At 45.9% G+C, this 18,639-nt stretch overlaps 1 protein-coding gene and 1 pseudogene across 3 annotated transcripts in view; both read right to left on the bottom strand.

Moving 5' to 3' along the window:
* The window catches only part of DDX50 (DExD-box helicase 50), a 155,231-nt gene that overhangs the window by 110,336 nt on the left and 26,256 nt on the right, over nucleotides 1–18,639 (bottom strand). The gene's annotated exons all lie outside the window — the stretch shown is intronic.
* LOC112631699 lies at nucleotides 14,734–17,135 on the bottom strand (annotated as a pseudogene). Its single transcript, XR_003121180.1, has 2 exons — nucleotides 17,123–17,135; nucleotides 14,734–16,634 (listed from the first exon to the last, which is right to left on the bottom strand). The product of XR_003121180.1 is annotated as an E3 ubiquitin-protein ligase RNF187 pseudogene (transcript).

Raw genomic sequence — 18,639 nt, forward strand, 5'->3', positions numbered from 1 at the left:
TAGGAAAGATTTCCATACAGAAAATGCATTACAGAGTAGTGTACCCTTTTTAAACTGACTTTTAAAACAGGGTTAAACTAAATGATCATGTCTTTTGACTTAAAGTTGTTTGGGGTAGCCACAATGTCTGAAAACAGACAACTGTCCATAATAGTTTATTGTTATGACATGTTTAATGTGCTGTCCCTCACTAGGTTGTGCAAAACTGCAATGCACAGTGTGCATTAAAGCAACGTTCCCATCATCCGCTGCACCTGCGTCCACCATATATTGCTGCAGATAATTTATGTGTCCAACTTCCAGGGTGTAAACTTATGCCTTTACCCCAGAAGAACTAAACAAGTGGGTTCAATCTATTACAAAAATACTGTCAATGTTTCCAGACTTCTTTTTTTTTGGAGACAGGGCCTCATACCCAGGCTGGAGTGCAGTGGTGCGTCACAGCTCATTGTAGCCTTGACCTCTTGGGCTCAAACGATCCTCCTGCCTCAGTCTCCCAAGTAGCTGGGACCAACAGGTATGTGCCACCAGGTCTGACGAATTGCTAAATTTTTTTTTTTTGGTGGAGATTGTGTTGCCCAGGTTAGTCTTGAACTCCTGGCCTCAAGAGATCCTTCCACCTCAGCCTCCCAGAGTGTGGGATTATAGGCATGAGCCACCATGTCTGGCCTTGGTTTTGAAACAGATTTTTATTTAAAACAGGTTTCACACTTCAATAAATTAGGCACTCCAGAACACAGTGTATAGGGTGGCAATTATATGTTGACTTCTTAATACCCCAAGAGATAAAGATCTTTTCCAAATAGGCAAAAAAAAAAAAGTAGTCATCGTGCAATATTAGCCTCTAAGAGTAATTTCCCTTTATAGATGACAATATTACTGACAGTTTCATGCACTTTTGCTTTATAAAGAACTCCACAGGAAGAAATTTCCCCAGTCTTTCCCAGTAGACACAGCTACATTTTCTGTCACACTCAAACCACTGGCACAGTACAGCATGTCCAGATTCAGACAATCAAGGGGTTTCACAATTGCTTCCCCAATGTATGCCATGAGGTTGGTCAGATTTGAAACCATTCTTGTAACAGGATCAATCTTTATAATTTGCCCCTGCCATATGGATGGTTTGCATTCCCCAAACAGGAGTGTCCTGGGTTACTCAGAGGTGTGCCATGGTGCCCTCCCTTGGCCATTTTATAATAACCAGAACAGCCCATTTCCTCATGGACACACATCCCAAGCTCTCTACAGCCCAGTACCACAGCTATGCAAACGATATGGATGGAACTCACATTCAGAAAGCTGGAAAATAAGGCTGTGACGGCCGGGCGCGGTGGCTCACGCCTGTAATCCCAGCACTTTGGGAGGCCGAGACGGGCGGATCACGAGGTCAGGAGATCGAGACCATCCTGGCTAACACGGTGAAACCCCGTCTCTACTAAAAATACAAAACACTAGCCGGGTGTAGTGGCGGGCACCTGTAGTCCCAGCTACTTGGGAGGCTGAGGCAGGAGAATGGCGAGAACCTGGGAGGCGGAGCTTGCAGTGAGCCGAGATCGCGCCACCGCACTCCAGCCTGGGCAACTGAGCAAGACTCCATCTCAAAAAAAAAAAAAAAAAAAAGAAAAGAAGGCTGTGCCAGGCACAGTAGATGAGCAATGAGAAGATGCTAATGTCTTTTCCAGAAGCGTGAGTGATCCAGCTCTTTGGTTCTGAGCATTTCTGCGCTTTAGCGTTTCTCTCCCTCATTCACAGTAAAGACATCTGCAGCTCTTCCCTCTTCCTGAGATCAGAAACTGGAACGGCCACCACCTGCTCCCTGATGTTTTCATGATCTCTGCCATTTGTTACAATGACCACTTAGCCAGACATCTCAGTGCAGGGATCCCCATTAAACCGCAGAAGCAAGACCAGCCCACCACCCTTTCTTCTTATTCCTGCCATAATCTGATGCTAGTAACAGTTTGCCTACCTACTTCAATGGTAACAAATATTTGTACAAGTTTAACAAATGGTTAAACTTGGTTAAACAAATGGTTAACAATGGTAACAAATATTTGTACAAGAATGTACAAGTTTATTTTGTAGAGTGTGGTCCCTGGAGTGAGAAATTCTCTCCACCTACCAGATCTGTGACTTAAGTCAGTCACTCAGTGTCTCCAAACTTAATTTCCTTGATGTAGAAAATAGGGATAGAAGTTAATAACATTGCAGGAAAGGGGACATGAGTTATAATATAAAATTCTTTGCACGGTTCCTATTGGATAATTTTTCTATTATTATTGCTTGTATTTTTGTCACATTATAACCAACTTAGTTTTACTTATTAAAGTACACACAGGTTTTTTTTTTTACAGAATTAATAATTTAATTTTATAGCACAAAAGTTAGTGTTAAAAGTATGTGTTAAAAATTGAGTCCCAGTGGGATGCAGTGGCTCCCGCCTTTGATCCCAGCACTTCGGGAGGCCGAGGCAGGCCTCACTTCACTTGAGATCACGAGGTCAGGAGTTTGAGACTAGCCTGGTCGACATGGTGAAACCCCATTTCTACTAAAAACACAAAAAATAGCTGGGCGTGGTGTCTCCCGCCTGTAGTCCCAGCTACTCAAGAGGCTGAAACAGGAAAATTGCTTGAACAGGGAGGCAGAGGTTGCAGTGAGCCGAGATGGCTCCACTGCACTCTAGCTGGGGCAACAGGGTGAGACTCTGTCTCAGGAAAAAAAAAAAAAAATTGAGTCCCATCTGAGAAAATAAACTGAATATTTAAGTAAATTTCAAATCTTTTTTTGCCACATGATATTTAGGGGTTTCTACTAATTGACTTTGATGTTAAAGGGCTGTTTTTGTGATCCCAAAGCCATTGCCACTTTTACTTTGAACAAGCTGGACTCGTGGGGTACTTCAGAGCCACCTCTGTTTTCTCCACGCAGCCTGCTCCTTGCTGCTGGTTCCGAGTCCCTGAATGAAATCTGGGATCTTCATGGCTCACCTACTTACTTTCAGGGGAAAAAAAAAATCCTCCAGTCATCTCCAATAACAAGAAGAGGTCTGATTTCAGTCATTAAACTGTGCAGTGTGATGTCATAGCCAAATGGCCACACTGCATTAGACAGCCAAACTTCCTCTCCCAGAACAGCCTGCCTGGGTGCAGGCCACCATGCCCGGCTAATTTTTGTATTTTTAGCAGAAACGGGGTTTCACCATGCTGGCCAGGCTGGTCTCGAACTCCTGACCTCGTGATCCGCCCACCTTGGCCTCCCAAAGTGCTGGGATTACAGGTGTGAGCCATTGTGCCCGGCTGTTTTTCTTTTTTAAAGACGGTTTTCTTTATTTTTGCAATATCATTACGCTATTGACAAGTACCAATTGCACACTGTATAACTACATCAAACCCATCCACCTAACAGCTCAATTCAATGTCTTCGACTGTTCAGAGCACTGAATGACATCTTAATAAAAAGCCAAAAGTTGTTTCCATAAAGATCCTCAAGGTGTTTGACTCTGAGCACATCTTGTCAGATGCCCATAAAGGAAGCTGACTCTCAATGGGTTCCAGGAATTAGGTGGTTACATCCAGAACAGCCCATCTGACAAGCCCATCTGACAAAACCAATTAACTATGCTCCTCAGTTTACCCTGGAGGATGGTGGGGGATGGCGCAATTAAGTTTGCTTCCAGGCTGCTTCAAGTTTCAACTTCCTTGGAGTCCCATTTACAATTTAAAACACGCAAAATTCACGCTTGTGCATGAAATTTGTGTTTCTTCAGAACATGCAGCTGAGATAACATTGATACTACGGCATGATGGGCTGTTCACAGAGAAATCCCCGCCCGGGGCACACTCAGGCCTGGCGCCTGGCCTGCGGCTCACCTGGCGGGGGAAAGGGTTTCTCTGGGTGGTCCAAGGTGGCACAGGTGACCCATGGCGAGGAGCCTCTGGGGGGCTCAGCGAACCCAGCGTCCACTCAATTGTCGTGCGCCTGGCAATTCACGCGGTGCCCGGTGGGTGCGCGGGAGCCACATCAAAGTTCCCCCCACCCCCAAGTTCCTGGGGCTTCCTGCTGATTTCGAGGTCTACAGGGTGGGTTTCGTGCAAATCACATCCTTCTTCAGCTGGAGGACCCCAGAAAGGCAGAGCTCCCTTACAGAGTGTGCTGGGCCCTGACGCAGACCTGCTCCCAAATGCCCTGGGGTCGGGGCTTAAGGCCTGGGGGTCGCAGGAGCCTGGTTTTCTCACTGTGATGCTCACAGCCGCTGCCTTTTCCCCGGACTCTTTAAGTCTGAGGCCGCCGTGTCTGTGGACACGGATGAGAATCCGAGCTTCCCGAGGGTGATCTCAGCTCCAAAGTCACTCCTGAGGAGTCTTCTGCATCCTACCCTTTGTCAGCGCTGGTCCTCATTTCACCTGCCCAGGGCCTTCAGGAGGGGCGACACTCTGGCTGCAGACAGCCCGGCGCTCGCCCACCTGCGCCCCCCGTCCTCACTCGCCCCTCCTCGTCTCGCCTCACCGCCATTGCCTTCCTGGGCCCCCTCGCCCTCCTCTTGCTTCCCGCGCCTCCTGGGGGGCTCTGCGTTTTCGTCTGAAGCGCCCTCCCCTGGGACAACCGGCGGGTGCTTCGCAGGCTGCAGTCAGGGCTGACTTCACGGGGGCGAGGCGCTGGGCTGAGAGGTCCTCCTGGAAAACTTTTAAGTATGTTTGAAACGATTCGCGTATGTGAATCTAGTTTTTGAATTGTAAATTTTATGAAACTTAAATACAAATCACGTATTTCTTATGAAAATTTCGTATCTGAATTAAGAAGTGCTATCAATATAAAATATCAGATTTCAAAAACTTAGTGCAAAAACAGAAGGTGAAATATTTCATTCATGTTTATGTTGATAACATGTTGAAATGACACTACTTTGGACATATTGAATTAGATATATTATTAAAATGTATTTCGCATATTTTTTACTTTTTTAAGTGGCTACTACAAACATTAAGTCACATGTGTTCTTGTATTACATTTCTACTGGACAGTGTGCTGCACAAGAAAATTTAAAAAGTAGGCCGGGTGCAGTGGCTCACGCCTATAATCCCAGCACTTCGGGAGGCCGAGGCAGGCGGATCTTGAGGTCAGGAGATCCAGACCATCCTAACACAGTGAAGCCCCGTCTCTACTAAAAATACAAAAGAATTGGCTGGGCGTGGTGGCAGGCGCCTGTAGTCCCAGCTACTAGGGAGGCTGAGGCAGGAGAACGGTGTGAACCTGGGAGGGGGAGCTTGCAGTGAGCAGACATCGAGCCACCGCACTCCAGCCTGGGCGTCAGAGGGAGACTCCATCTCAAAAAAAAAAAAAAAAAAAGAAAAAGAAAAAGAAAATTAAAAAGTATAAAAATTATCCAGTTCATTTTAAGAAACTAAAATTTTTAATTCTCAAGTTAGATAAGGTTAACAAAAATAAAATTATAAAACTATTTTTTTACTTAGGATCACATATAAAACAAAATATAGCTAACAGAATCAAATAGTATATATATTAATTTATCATTTTGTATTTAGGATCTTTATTTCTCTAACATTCTTGGTCTTATCAAAACACCTCAGTATACAAAATCAGAGAAAAATCATCATAATCTATATGCCAGTCATCACAATCAACATGGTATAATTTTAAAAAATAAACTATCTTGCCCTGTAGATGTATATATACAGCAGTCCCTCCATATCCACAAGGGATTAGTTCCAGGACCCTCCCCCCAAAATCCACAATGCTCAAGTCCCTTATATAAAATAGCACTGTACAGTCAGTCCCCAATTTATGATGGCTTCAATTGAGAATTTTTGACTTGCCAATGGTGTGAAAGCAATGGGCATTCAGAACGCTTCTCATCTTACAATGGGGTTACATCTGGATAAACCCATTGTAAATTCAACTCACCATATTGTCAATCTATATGATGGATGTATTTGGTTGTAACCCCATCATAAGTCAAGGAGCATCTGTATTTGTGTATAACCTATGCACATCCTCTGTATAATTTAAATCACCTCTAAATTACTTACACTACTACTTAATACAATGTAAATGCTGTGTACATAGTTGTTGGGGCCGAGCACGGTGGTTCACTCCTGTAATCCCAACACTTTGGGAGGCTGAGGCAGGAGGATCACTTGAGCCCAGGCGTTCTGGTCCCAGTTGCTCAGGAGGCTGAAGTGGGAGGATCACTTGAGCTCAGGAGGTTGTGGCTGCAGTGAGCTATGATGGTGCCACTGCACTCAAACCTAGGCAACAAAGCAAGACTGTTTCAAAAAAAAAGTTGTTGTATTGATTTTTTATTTGTATTATTTTTTCTTGTTATTTGTTATTGCTTTTGTTTTTCAAATATTTTTGATCCACGGTTGGTTGAAACCACAGATGTAAAGCCCCAGGATACAAGGGGCCAACTGTATATAAAATCAAGTAAAACTTAGCTTAGGAATGTAATAATTTTTTTTATATTATGTGTATATATATACATGTGTATATTTATATCTATATATGTATATATTTGTGTGTGTATATGTATATATACACATATATTTTTTCTTTTTTTCAATAGGGATGAGGTCTCACTATGTTGCCCAGGCTGATACTGAACTCCTGAGCTCAAGCGATCCTCCTGCTTCAGACTCCCAAAATCCTGTGAAGAATTTTTCAACATTGAAAAACCTATTAACATGAGCTACCACATTAAAAAGAAAAAAAAATCACATAATTATCTCAGTCTATTCAGAAATTTGATAAGATTCAAAGCCTACTTATGATTTTTTCCCTCTTAGCTAATTAAGACTGGAAGAAACTTTTTCAACTAGTAAATTTCACATACCAAAACCTTACATCAAAATTTTACTTGATAAAGAAAATTGCAAAGATCCTTAATTAATTAATCCTTTAAGGTCAGGATTAATTAACACAAAAATACTCAGTAATCTCCTATGGTTTAACATAGAACTGCATTGTCCTGGTCAATGCCCCAAGGAAAGAAAAAGAAAGAAAACATGTAAGGATTGGAAGATGAGAAAAATTGTCATAATTTTAAGATGATATCACCATCTACCCAGAAAGAAACACAATGGCTCATGCCTCTAATCCCAGCACTTCGGGAGGCAGAGGCGGGCGGATCACTCAAGGTCAGAAGTTTGAGATCAGCCTGGCCAACACAGTGAAACTCAAGTCTCTCACTACGAAAAATACAAAAATTAGCTGGGCATGGTGGCAGATGCCTGTAATCTCAGCTATTCAGGAGGCGAGGCAGGAGAATCGCTTGAACCTGGGAGGTGGAGTTTGCAGTGAGCCGAGATAATGCCACTGCAGTCCAGCCTGGGGGACAAAGTGAGACTCCCTCACAAAAAAAAAAAAAAAGGAAAAAAAGAAACCAGTTGGGCGTGGTGGCTCACACCTGTAACCCCAGCACTTTGGGAGGCCGAGGCGGGCAGATCACTTGATGTCAGAAGTTCAAAACCAGCCTGGCCAACATGGTGAAATCCTGTGTCTACTAAAAATATTGTAAAAATTAGCCAGGCATCGCGGCAGGCACCTGTAATCCCAGCTACTCTGGAGGCTGAGGCAGGGGAATCGCTTGAACCGGGAGGCGGAGGTTGCAGTGAGCCGAGATCACGCCATTGCATTTCAGCCTGGGCGACGAAGTGAGACTCTGTCTAAAAAAATTAATTAATTAAAATAGTCAAACTCACAGAAGCAGAGAGTACAATGGTGGTTTCCAGGGGCTGAGGGGAGGAGGAAGTGGGGAGTTGCTCTTCAATGGGTTGAAAGTTTCAGCTGTGCAAGATGAATGTGTTCTAGAAATCTGCTGCACAACATCATGCCTAGAGTTCATAATACTGCATTGTACACTTAATTTGTGAAGCGGGTAGATCCCATGTTAAATATTCTTACCACGAATTAAAAACAAAAAGAAACAGCCAATTAGAAATTCTTAATTTTAGTAATTTTTTATTTGAGATAAGTTATCTTCTGACGTTTTAAAGTAAAGAAATAGGCCGGGTCCAATGGCTCACACCTGTAATCCCAGCACTGTGGGAGGCCTGGGTGGGCAGACAGATTTGAGTTCAGGAGTTCAAGACCAGCCTGCGCAACATGGCAAAACCCCATCTCTACAAAAAATACAAAAATTAGCTGAGCGTGGTGGTGTGCGCCTGTGGTCCTAGCTACTTAGAAGGCAGGCTGAAGCAGGGCCGGGCGCGGTGGCTCAAGCCTGTAATCCCAGCACTTTGGGAGGCCGAGATGGGCGGATCACGAGGTCAGGAGATCGAGACCATCCTGGCTAACCCGGTGAAACCCCCTCTCTACTAAAAAATACAAAAAACTAGCCGGGCGAGGTGGCGGGCACCTGTAGTCCCAGCTACTCGGGAGGCTGAGGCAGGAGAATGGCGTGAACCCAGGAGGCGGAGCTTGCAGTGAGCTGAGATTTGGCCACTGCACTCCAGCCTGGGCGACAGAGTGAGACTCCGTCTCAAAAAAAAAAAAAAAAAAGAAGGCTGAAGCAGGAGGATAACGTGAGCCCGGAAGGCAGGGGTTGCAGTGAGCCAAGATCATGCATGTCACTGCACTCCAGCCTGGAAGACAGAGCAAGACCCTATCTCAAACAACAAAAACAAAACAAAAAAACCCGTACACAATGTTGACTCTAGATTGGTGCAACTCACTGTATGCTGAAGTGAAAGTGTAAGAGGACGGATGGAGGAAAGGAAGCGTGGGTAAATGAGGAGGTGTGTGATAACGCAGTACAGCAAAGTGTTTACTCTAAAACCTAGGTGGTTATAAGGATGCTCATTCTGTAATTCTTTCAACTTTTCTGTTTTTCTGGACAAAATGTTAGAGGGAAACACCAAAAACAAAACTATTTGTTATATAAGTCTATGTCTGTAAGTAAATGCGAAGGAAACTGTCTATATGGATACCCAGAAAGGGAAGGGAAGGAATTAGGCAGGTAGGGGCTGGGGCGGGGGGTGGTAAGGAAGTTTGGAGAACAGCAACTTGGACTTTTGCTTTTCCGTGTTTTGGTTTTTTGCATTAAGAATATACTCATATAGTCATGTGATTTTTTTTTAAGTAAAAAGTTCAGCATGTGAGGGTCCCTACAAGCTCATGAGGCAGCATCACTCTTGTGCAGAAGAGGAAGCCTAGAATCAGACAGTTACAGGGGTCCACCAAGGTTACAGAGAGTCAGGAACGACAGGGAGGACAGGAACGAGAGCCCGGCCTGTGCTCCTCCAGGTAAGGAACTCATGATATTCTTCACTGAGAAGTAGATGAACTTTTTTTTTTTTTTTTTTTTTTTTTTTTTTGAGACGGAGTCTCGCTGTGTCACCCAGGCTGGAGTGCAGTGGCGCGATCTCGGCTCACTGCAAGCTCCGCCTCCCGGGTTTACGCCATTCTCCTGCCTCAGCCTCCGAGTAGCTGGGACTACAGGCGCCCGCCACCACGCCCGGCTAGTTTTTTGTATTTTTAGTAGAGACGGGGTTTCACCATGTTAGTCAGGATGGTCTCGATCTCCTGACCTCACCCGCCTCGGCCTCCCAAAGTGCTGGGATTACAGGCTTGAGCCACCGTGCCCGGCCCAGTAGATGAACTTTCAACTCTCTGCAGAGCAGAGGAGAGCTTCTGGACTAGTGTGGCCATTGGGCTTTTAGCTATGCAGAAATATTATGCCCTTGGCCCAGAGATGAGCAGGTAAAATTTGGGGCGCTAGACTTCCCAAGTGTTACCTCTGCAGCAAGCAGGCTCTGTCCATTTACAATGCTGTGTTTTACAACAAATAGTATCATGTACCAGTTGGGTCATAATGTGAAAAAGAATGAGGCACAGCCTTAGAGAGTGAGAATTTCTGGTCCTAATAAAGGAGTAAAAAGACCATAAAGTTTGAGAATATTGGTTCAAGAAATGACTACGAAGAGCCACTTACCCTAGAAAAGTGAAGATTCATCCTGGACTCTCCAGTGGAAAAACAGCTTGCATACGGAATAAAATCATATCACTCATTCCTTCAAAACAGACTTAATGAGTGCTATAGTTTGAATATGGTTCCCTCCAAAGTTCATGTTGACACTTAATCCCCAATGTGATGGTACTGAGAGGTGGGGCCTTTAAGAGGTGATTGGATCATGAAGGCTCTATTCCCATGAATGAATGGATTCATGGATTCATCCTGGAAAACTAGCTTTTTTTTTTTTTTTTTTTTTTTTTTGAGACAGCCTTGTTCTGTTACCCAGGCTGGAGTGGGGTGGCACAATCTTGGGTCACTGCAACCTCCACAATTCTCGTGCCTCAGCCTCCCAGGTGGCTGGGATTACAAGCATGCATCAAGCCCAGCTAATTTTTGTATTTTTAGTAGAGACAGGGTTTCTCCATGTTGGCCAGGTTGGTGTTGAACTCCTGACCTCAAGTGATCCACCCACCTCAGCCTCCCAAAGTGTTGGGATGACAGGGGTGAGCCACTGAGCCCGGCCAGAACTGGCGGTTTTATAAGAAGAGGAAGAGAGACCTGAGCTAGCATGTGAGCATGCTCAGCTTCCCCACCATGTGATGCCCTGCATTGCCCTCAGAACTCTGCAGAGTCCCCACCAGCAAGAAGGTCCTCATCAGATGTGGCCTCTTAACCTTGGACTTCCTAATTGAAAGAAATAAATTCCTTTTCTTTATAAATTAGGTATATTTAGTTTCAGTTTCAGGTATTCTCTCATAAGCAATAGAAACCAGACTAAGGTCATGAGCACTCACTCTGTATCCATTCTGCAACACAGAAGTGGGAGTAATTGTCAGGTGGTTCCTTGTCTCAAGGAGCTCCCCCTATAGAGAGGAGCCAGACAGACAAACCAAGGACTATCATACAGCAAACTGATGTTCAGCCCCCTGGGTACGTCATTTAGGAGTACTTTCAGCGGCAAGTAGGAGAGTTACTGTGGCTAAAATAGGGTCATTTACCTTGACCATTCTCTCATGCTTGTCATCTGATGATGGCAGAAAGGCTGCCCTAACTCCAGGTATCACATGTACAGTCAAAGCACGAAGAAAGGAAAAAGGACATGGATCATTAGCTTTATTTTCCTAACTATTGAGGAAAGCAAAAGACTTCCCAGAAGCTCCAACACATTTGGTTACAGCTCATTGGTTAGAACTATGTCACACGGCACCCCAGGCTGCCAGGGAAGTTGCAAACATGAATATCTCACCCAAGGCTAAACCGACTAACAAAATCAAGGTTCCATTAGCACAAAAGGTACTGGATATTGAGTATGCAGTTAACAGTGCATGGAAGAAATGCAAATTAGTCAGGTGCACTGACTCATGCCTGTAATCCCAGTGCTTTGGGGGCTGAGGTGGGAGAATCACTTGAGGTCAGGAGTTCAAGACCAACATGGTGAGACCCCATCTCTACTAAAAAAGTAGCCGGGTGTGGTGGCGGGTGCCTGTAATCCCAGCTACTCGGGAAGCTGAGTCAAGAGAATCACTGAAACCTGGGAGGTGGAGGTTGCAGTGAGCCGAGATAGTGCCACTGCACTCCAGCCTGGGCGACAGAGCAAGATTCCGTCTCTCTCTCTTTCTCTCTATATATAATTTTTTTCTAATGCTCTGTCACCCACCCACCAGCCTGGGTGACAGAGCAAGACCCTGTTTCTAAAAAAGGAAATAAAAAGGTATCAATGGCCTCACTAAGATGGTGGCAATGACCACCTATTACTCCACAAATATATAATGACCTACAACATGTTGGGCACTAGGGATAAAAAGGTGAACAAAAATAAGACTGCTTCTGTCCTCATAGTCTTTATACCCTGGTCAGAAAGATGGACATTAATCAAATGATTAGGCACGCAAATAAATTTAGACAATGAATGTAATGGATGATGCACGGGTCTAAGAGGCAATGAGGCTTTATAAAAGGACAACTTGACCTAGCTTGGGGCAAGAAAGGATTCCCTAAAAAGTGATGCTTTGGACTGAGATCTGAAGGATGAGTAGGAGTTGCTAGGAAAGGTAGACTACAAATTCAAGAGCTGACCAGCATGGTGGCTCATGCCTGTAATCCCAGCACTTTGGAAGGCCAAGGCAGGGACTGCTGGAACCAAAGAGTTCAAGACCAGCCTAGGCTACGTAAGGATATACCATCTCTATAAAAAATTAAAAGTTAGCCAGGTGTAGGGGCACACACGTGTCGTCCCAGCTACTTAGGAGGCTGAGGTGGGAGGATCACTTGGTCCCAAGCAGTTGAGGTTCCAACAAGCCATTGTGCCTCTGTACTCCAGGCTGGGGAACAAAGTGAGATCCTGTCTCTCCCCTGCCCCCCAAAAAGAGCATGGCATGCATGGAGTGTGCACAAAATGAAAAAATGAGAGGGAAGTATAAGATGAGGCTGGAAAGGTAAGTAGGGACTAGACCATAACTGAATTCAAGAACCTAACTGCAAGGACATATTCAAGGTAGTAGAAACGATGTATAAAGGAAAGAGATATACATGATTCTCAGATTTTTAGCTTCTGCAACTGGTATAAGAAATAAATGGAGGCTGGGCATGGTGGTTCACGCCTGTAATCCCAGCACTTTGGAGGACAAGGTGGGTGGATCACCTGAGGTCAGCAGTTTGAGACCAGCCTGGCCAATGTGGTGAAACCCCGTCTCTACTAAAAATACAAAAATTAGCTGGGCATGGTGGTGGGCGCTTGTAATCCCAGCTACTCAGGAGGCTGAGGGAGGAGAATCACTTGAACCCAGGAGGAAGAGGTTGCAGTGAGCCAGGATCACATCATTATACTCCAGCCTGGGTGACAAGAGCAAAACTTCATTTCAAAAAAAAAAAAAAAGAACGAACGAACGAACGAACGAAAGAAAGAAATGGACCAGGCTGGGCACAGTGGCTCACACCTGTAATCCCAGTACTTTAGGAGGCTCAGGTGGGCGGATCACTTGAGGTCAGGAGTTCCAAACCAGCCTGGCCAACATGGCGAAACCCTGTCTCCACTAAAAATACAAAAATTAGCTGGGCGTGGTGGTGCACACCTGTAATCCCAGCTACTTGGGAGGCTGAGGCAGGAGAACCACTTGAACCCGGGAGTGGAGGACAGGGGTTTCAGTGAGTCGAGATCACACCACTGCACTCCAGCCTGGGTGACACAGTGAGACTTCATCTCAAAAAAAAAAAAAAAAAGGGCCAGATGTAGTGGCTCACACCTGTAATCCCAGCACTTTGGGAGGCTGAGGCGGGTAGATCATGAGGTCAGGAGATCAAGACCATCTTGGCTAACATGGTGAAACCCCGTCTCTACTAAAAAACCACAAAAAATTAGCCGAGGATGGTGGCAGGCGCCTAGTCCCAGCTACTGGGGAAGCTGAGGCAGAAGAATGGCGTGAACCCGGGAGGTGGAGCTTGCAGTGAGCGGAGATCGTGACACTACACCTCTAGCCTGGGCGGCAGAGCTGAGACTCCATCTCAAAAAAAAAAAAAAAAAAAAAAAAAAAAAAAGGCCGGGCGCAGTGGCTCACACCTGTAATCCCAGCACTTTGGGAGGGCAAGGTGGGCAGATCATGAGGTCAAGGGATTTAGACCATCCTGGCCAAAATGGTGAAACCTTGTCTCTACTAAAAAAAACAAAAATTAACTGGGTGTGGTGGTGTGCACCTGTAGTCCCAGTTACTCAGGAGGCTGAGGCAGGAGAATCGCTTGAACCCGGGGGTTGCAATGAGCTGAGATCACACAACTGCACTCCAGCCTGGCTGACAAGAGGGAAACAGGAAGGAAGGGAAGGAGGGAAAGAGGGAGGGAGAGAGGGAGGGAGAGAGGGAGGGAGGGAGGGAGAGAGGGAGGGAGAGAGGGAGGGAGGGAGGGAGAAAGAAAGGAAAGAACCACTGGGCACAGTGGCTCACACCTGTAATCCCAGTACTTCGGAAGGCTGAGGTGGGTGGACTGCTTGAGGCCGGAGTTCCAGACCAGCCTGGCCAACATGGTGAAATCCCATCTCCACTAACAATACAAAAATGAGCGGGGTGTGGTGGCACACGCCTGTAATACCAGCTATTTGGGAGGCTAGGCAGGAAAATCGCTTGAACCTGGGAGGCGGAGGTTGCAATGAGCTGAGATCGCGCCACTGCACTCCAGCCTGGCGAAAAACAAGACTCATCTCAAAAAAAAAAAAAAAAAGAAAGAAAGAAATGGAAAAACTTTAAACTATAGGAGACAGAATCCAAAAATACTATGTAGTTGGCTGGATGGCCAAGGGTAAGGAATAAATTTAAGAGTGATACATAAATTTCTGGTTTAAGCAATGAGTAGATGTATTATTTAGCCCTAGGGAATGCTGGAGACAGAGTGGGTATAGGAGTGTAGAAAGTTAATTAATTTAAGTTTAGGAACATAAACGTTGGTGTGTCTGTAGCCAGTACGTCTAGTATTCTTGAGGCAGATCCCAGTGAGAAAAAGATTTGGGTATCATTAGGATATACTCAATGACTGGAGCCATAGGAGTGATTAGATCTATCTATACATATCTATACTTCTATATTCCCATACTAATTGACTCCTTGCTTTGAGAAAAGAAATTAAACAATTTTTTTTTAAGTAAAATAGAGACAAAGTCTCACTATGTTGCCCGGGCTTGTTTTAAACTCCTGAGCTCAAGTGATCTTCCTGCCTTGGCCTCCCAAAGTGCTGGGATTACAGACATAAGCCATTGTGCCTGGCCCATCTAAATCTTTTTTTTTTTTTTTTTTGACACAAACCCACTTTATTCAGCATTGAGCCAGCCCACACGCTGGGGAGGTCAAACTCACAGACATCGCACCAAAGGCCGGGGACTCGGAAGGGCTGAAAGGCTTCATCTGGAAACAGGCACTGCTCACAAGCCCAGCTATACCCAAATCTCAACATCTGCCTGCATCTATGTCCCCGACTTTGCAATCCTGTCCCCGGTGCTGAGTTTCTGTCGACTAATTTATCTACACACAAGGATGCTGCAGGCAACTGAGCTACTGCTACGAGCTTTGCAAAATTCAACTACTAAAGGAAATGGGAAGAGAGAAAGAGCCAGAGAGAACAGCAAGATGAGACACCATGGAGGACCTGGAAAGGCTAAATAGGGTTAGGCACCTGCCAGCCCCCTCACCCAGGGAAACGGAGAAAGAGTTCCTTCTGCGGAGGCAGGTAGAGCACAGGGAGGGCTCCTGGGAGACACAGAAGCAGGGTGGGGGCCAGAAAGAGGGAGGTTGACAGAGCGACACTGATAAGGCAGAGCGACACTGATAACGCCCACCTCAAGAGGAGGGCCGCCTCCTAGGAGGCATCAAGGTGCAATCGTCTTCCTTTCTCTCTTCCCTGAAGACCTGAGTTCCAGCCTTCACAGAGCCTCATGTGCGTTCTTCTTTCTGGATGCTAACCCCAAATTCGACACTCAATGGTGCACCTCAGGTACCTGCCAAGGATCTGTGGGCCCGCATGGAAGGTGCAGGGTCTGGGTCCCTGGATGACAAGGTGAGGGGCGGATGGGTGACCAAGGAAGGGCATGGCCCAGAGCTGCCGGGACTCATGGAGGATGGGCTGTGGCCAGGACTTCAGGAAGGGTCGGGCACAGGTCGGAAGGGTCCTCAGGTCCAGCCTTTACCAGGAGGTGTTTGCAGCCCCCAAAACACTCACACCTCAGGGTGAAGGATAAAGGCACACTGTTGAAACACACAACTATATAGATGGACCCAAGGCCGGGTGCCTTCCACACTTCCCTGACAGCCACATGCTGACACTTCCTAGGGAGATGAGGATCCATCCTCCTGCCTCCAGCTCTGGGACTGCCGTGGGTTGGCGCCATCACTGCAGCAGCATGCTGAGGCCCAGGTTCCGGTGCTTCGTCTCCAGCTCCGACACCGCCTGCAGCAGTGACCTGAGCAGTGACCTGAGTGAGAAGGAGGAGGGGCTTCTCAGCCTCCTGCAGGAAGTGCTCCTCCTCCTCCACAAAGAAGGCCCTCAGCTTCTTCTTGTTGGTCAGTGCCTTCTTCCTACGGTCCATCACCTGTCCCTTCCACACTACAGCTGCTGACTCCGCCTGGCCATGCAGATCCCAGGCGTCATTCAAGTCCTTTCTCATGATTTCCACAGACCCCTTGTTCTCCTTGCCACGCAGCACCTTCCTCCAGCGCGGCTCCCACTCGGGTGGCTAGGGGCCCACAGCCACGCGGCAGGCGGCACAGAGCGGGCCGGCCTCAGCGCGGCTGCAGCTCGGCCTCACTGGCCCGGCATCGCGCGCGGGCGCCGCGGCCGCCTCCTCTAGCGCCAGAAGGCGGCGGCTGAGCGGGAGCCGGCCGGGCTCCACGGCGCGCTGCCAGCAGTCGTCGGCGCACTCTGGGCACGCGAAGGGCCCATCCTCCTCAGCCCAGAAGCGTACCACGCACGCCCAACAGAAGCGGTGGCCGCAGTCGGCGCCCACCGGCTCCTGGTGCGCGCGCTGACACAGGGCCGCAAGCGGCCTCAGCAGGGCCCGCAGGGAGCGCCAGGGCTGCGGGCGGCGGGGTCGGCAAGGGTGCCGGAGCGCCTGGGGAGGGCCGGAGACCAAGGCGACCGGACGGAGACCGGCACCAGGACGACGACGCCGACGCCAACGCCAACGCTGGGGACACTCATCTAAATCTTAAAATGGTAAAAAAAAAAAAAAGTGATTTTTAATACCACCTTTTTAATTTTATTTATTTTGGAGACACGGTCTCACTCTGTCGCCCAGGGTGGAGTGCAGTGGCATGATCATTGCTCACTGTAGCCTTGACCTCCCGGACGCAAGAAATGCTTCCCACCTCAGCCTCCTCAGTAGCTTGGACCACAGGTGTGTCCCACCACACCTAGGCAATTTTTTAATTTGTTGTAGAGACAGATTCTCGCTATGCTTCCCAGGCTGCTTTTGAATGCCTGGCCTCAATAAATTTTCCTGTCTTGGCTTCCCAAGACAGGAAACATCCTTTTATTATTCATTTATATTTAAGAGATGGGATCTTGCTCTGTTGCCCAAACTACAGTGCAATGGCAAAATCATAGCTCATTACAACCTCAAAATACTGGGCTAAGAGATCCTCCCACCTCAGCCTCCTAAGTAGCTAGAATTACAGGCATGAACCATGGCGGCCGGCTCAAAAGTATCCCTTTAAATAGGAAGCTTAATTAATACAATTTCCATAATACATTTTAAAATGTTTAATTCATGCCTAAGACTCCCTTTAAAAATATATCTACTATATAAATGAAATGCCCACGCTAGTCTCAAATTCCTGGGCTCAAGCGATCTTTCTGCCCTGGCCTCCCAAAGTGCTGGGATAACAGGCATGGGCCACCACACCTGGCTAATACTTTTTTTTTTTTAATTTACTTTTTCTTCACCAAAAGCAGGTACTTGAAATACCACTTCTTAAAAGCAAGACAATATATATATGTAAGTATTGTGTGCATATGTACATAGGTACAAAATTATGCTAGTAAGTAGCACAACTGAGATTTAAACCCCAATCTGACTCCCAAGTTTGTGCTATTAATCACTATTTTTTTCCTCCATGAAAAATATGTAGAGTAAGAATCAGATCTGTAAGGAATACTAATATTTAAAGTACAGACAAGAATACAAAAAGACCTCAGCAGAAACTGGGAAAGGTTAGCCAAATAAGAAAATAAATTTGCGTGGTTATCATATAACGCAAGTTAAGAAAAATATTTCCAGAGAAGAAATATCTAATTTTTGGAAAAAAGTTATAAACAAATACACTTTAAATAAGTTGGACTGTTTTTCATAGTGAATTTTTCAATTGCAACACAGGATTTTTTCTCATGCCTGTAATCCCAGCACTTTGGGAGGCTGAGGTGGGAGGACTGCTTGAGGCAAAGAGTTTGAGACCAGCCTCGGTAACACAAGGAGATCCTATCTCTACAAAAAATAAAAAATTAGCCAGGTGTGGTGGCGCGTGCCTGTAGTCCCAAGCTGGTTGGGAGGCTGAGGTGGGAGAACAACTTGAGCCTGGGAGATTGAGGCTGCAGTGAGCCGTAATCACACTATTGCACTTCAGCCTGGGTGACAGAGTAAGATCCTGTCTCAAAAAAAAAAGAACACAGGGTTTTTTTTTTTACTTGATCATTTGTCCTAAGAGGAACATACTACATTCATGGTATCAGTGATGGTTTTCAGTCTCCAACTTTTGAATATTTTTTTTCCAAACGTGTGTGTGTGTGTGTGTGTGTTTGTGTGTGTTTCTCTCTTTGTGAGAGACAGAGACTGTTTAATGATTCATTCATTCATTCATTGAGAGAGGGGGTTCTTGCTGTGTTGCCTGTGGCTTAATCGATCCTCTGGCTGCAACCTCCTGAGTAGCTGGGATTACAGGTGCACCACCAAAACCAGCTTTTTAGAATTTAGAAGGCATTTGTTTCCGGGGGAAGCCAAGTAAAACTTGACTTTTTACAAGTAAATGACAATTTAAAAATTAAAAAAAGAAACTATTCAGGTTCTCTGGTTAATCCATAAAAAACCATATAACTCATAATGAGATACTACTAGTACTTTCTACCTAAATAGCAGTCACCCAGCAGAACGGAGAATTCCATTCTCCAAATCACGGAAACAGATTACTATTATTATT

This window comes from Theropithecus gelada, chromosome 9 (assembly GCF_003255815.1).
Source record: "Theropithecus gelada isolate Dixy chromosome 9, Tgel_1.0, whole genome shotgun sequence".
NCBI classification, from domain to species: Eukaryota; Metazoa; Chordata; class Mammalia; order Primates; family Cercopithecidae; genus Theropithecus; species Theropithecus gelada.